This window comes from Octodon degus, unplaced genomic scaffold (genome assembly GCF_000260255.1).
Source record: "Octodon degus isolate 3935 unplaced genomic scaffold, OctDeg1.0 scaffold00067, whole genome shotgun sequence".
In the NCBI taxonomy this organism is placed as follows: domain Eukaryota; kingdom Metazoa; phylum Chordata; class Mammalia; order Rodentia; family Octodontidae; genus Octodon; species Octodon degus.
In genome coordinates this window covers 9,841,263-9,843,462 of record NW_004524643.1, presented here as the reverse complement: position 1 = coordinate 9,843,462, position 2,200 = coordinate 9,841,263, and positions in this window count along the sequence as shown.

The following is a 2,200-nucleotide window of genomic DNA, read 5'->3' as shown; positions in this document are numbered from 1 at the left end:
TAAGTGCAAGGGTCTGAGTTCAATCCCTGGTTCCGCAAAAAAAAAAAAAAAAAAAGAGCAGCAATAAGATGCGTACCCACTAGTCAGGAGTGACCAATAAAAATTAAAAGAGGAAAGGTACAAAACAGCTGGCATGTAAATAACAAAGATATTTGTAATAATGGTGAAATTTTTATGTTGAGGGAAAAATAAGCATGACAAAAAGAACTTTGAAAATTTAATATAGTAATTTTAGGGAAGTTGGAAATCAAGGAAAACAAGTTCCATAGAATCAAAACTTCTTCATAGAACAACGCTATACAATTTCATAGAACAATGCTATACATTTTCTTATTCACTAGGATAATCTACATAAACTTATTTGAGCTGTTATATAGCTGAAATATTGATAAATTTTAGTAATATTGTCACATCACTAAAATACATAAATTTTATCATTTCTAATGCTGTTTGAAAAATTATGTAGAATTCCTTAGAAGATGAATGCAGAAGTACAGAGACACATCTGTTTTTAAGGACTAGATGCATGGTGCTAGAAGTTATTTTTTTCTACATTTTTTGTTTTAGAAAGTAAAAAAAAAAAAACACAAGCAGAACACCATGAATATGGGCAAAATGAGCTTAATAGAAATTGTTAGCAAGGAAAGTTCATATGAAATTTCCTCTGTTGGTAGACAAGTGGCAGTAGCAGAGATGAGTAAGCTGCAATCATATCTCAGATCTTGATGATCGAAGAAGCTGAAGGCAGCATGTAGGTGGCACAGCATAGATTGTATTGATCCATGGGCTAAGGAAATTCATTGCTAAGTGTTTAGCAGACTAATGATTGGATTCTGGAAGGAGACAGTTGCTGTAGTATGTGGTTGTACCTGAACTTGCCTGGTCTTGTCTGAAGAAATTGATGTAGAAATTTAGACATTGTGGAGAGCTTGTCTATTGCTTAAAACTTTTGAGGAATTTTTTGGGTGGTGGCATAAGATCATGTATTATATTTTTTAAATATCCTGACTCAAATGTCAGAACGCCTTCAGTTATTTTGGTTCCACAGCTTATTACTGTATGGCCATGGATAAATCATTTGTTTTTCTGGATCTCCATTTTTTAAAAAATTAAATTAAATTAATTTTTTTTTTTTTTTGCGGAACCAGGGATTGAACTCAGGCCCTTGCACTTGCCAGGGAAGCACTTATTCCACTGAGCCATCTCCCTGGCTCTTGTTTTTTTCTAATATAAGAACATTGATTTGCAATTAAACTCAACTGATTGCCATTCAGTATTCATTTAGTATGTACTTATTGAGGGCTATATTATGTATACCCTGGTGTAGGAAATATAACAATTAACAATATAAGTAATTTAGACAGTCTCTAGTTTTAATGGAGTGTATGTTCTATTTTGATAGAAAACAAAAACAAATACATGACAATTACAAAATGTGAGAAGTGCCATAGGGAACAAGGACTCTGCCAGCATAGACTCTGTCTCTTTGAGGTGGTGACTCAGTATAGGCAGGACCTAGGTAATTAATAGGAAAGTGTTTTGGGTGAAGCAACAGCATATGAAGAGATCTTGAGGCTGGAAAAAACTCAGCATGTGCTGGTTACAAAAAGAAGACTAGTGTACATTACAGGAATGGTGAAAGGAATTATGAGGAGCATAATAGAAGATTGGAAAAGATAAGTAGGGCTTATAGACTGTGGTATAAAGTTTTGATTTTGTCTTAAGTGCCATTTTAAGATTTTTATCTGAGTTATATTATAGTTTTTTAGTTGATGAGTGATTTTGCCGTGCTAACATGCTTAGTTGTAGTACAGTAAGAAAAATAGAATAGAGGAGGTCAAGAGGAGAAATAAATTTGTTCCATAGTCCAGCTGAGAAATAATGAACACTTGGGTTGCAGTGATAATGGTGGTGATGGATAGATGTGGAGGAATACATGGGATGTTTTAGGAGTAAGACTTGTTGATGATCAGGTATTGGGGATAGTGTTGTGGAAGGAATAAAAGATAGCTGGAACAACACAATTTTTACTTTTCCAGGTGGAAAATAACAAATTCTGGTGGGTAGATATTATAACTTCTTCTTTGACTTCTTTGGACATACTGAATTTATAATGTCTTTGAAATATCTTAGTAGAGATGTCAATAAATGGGTAAAGAGTCAAACTCGAAGCTCAAATAAATTAAGGATATACATATAT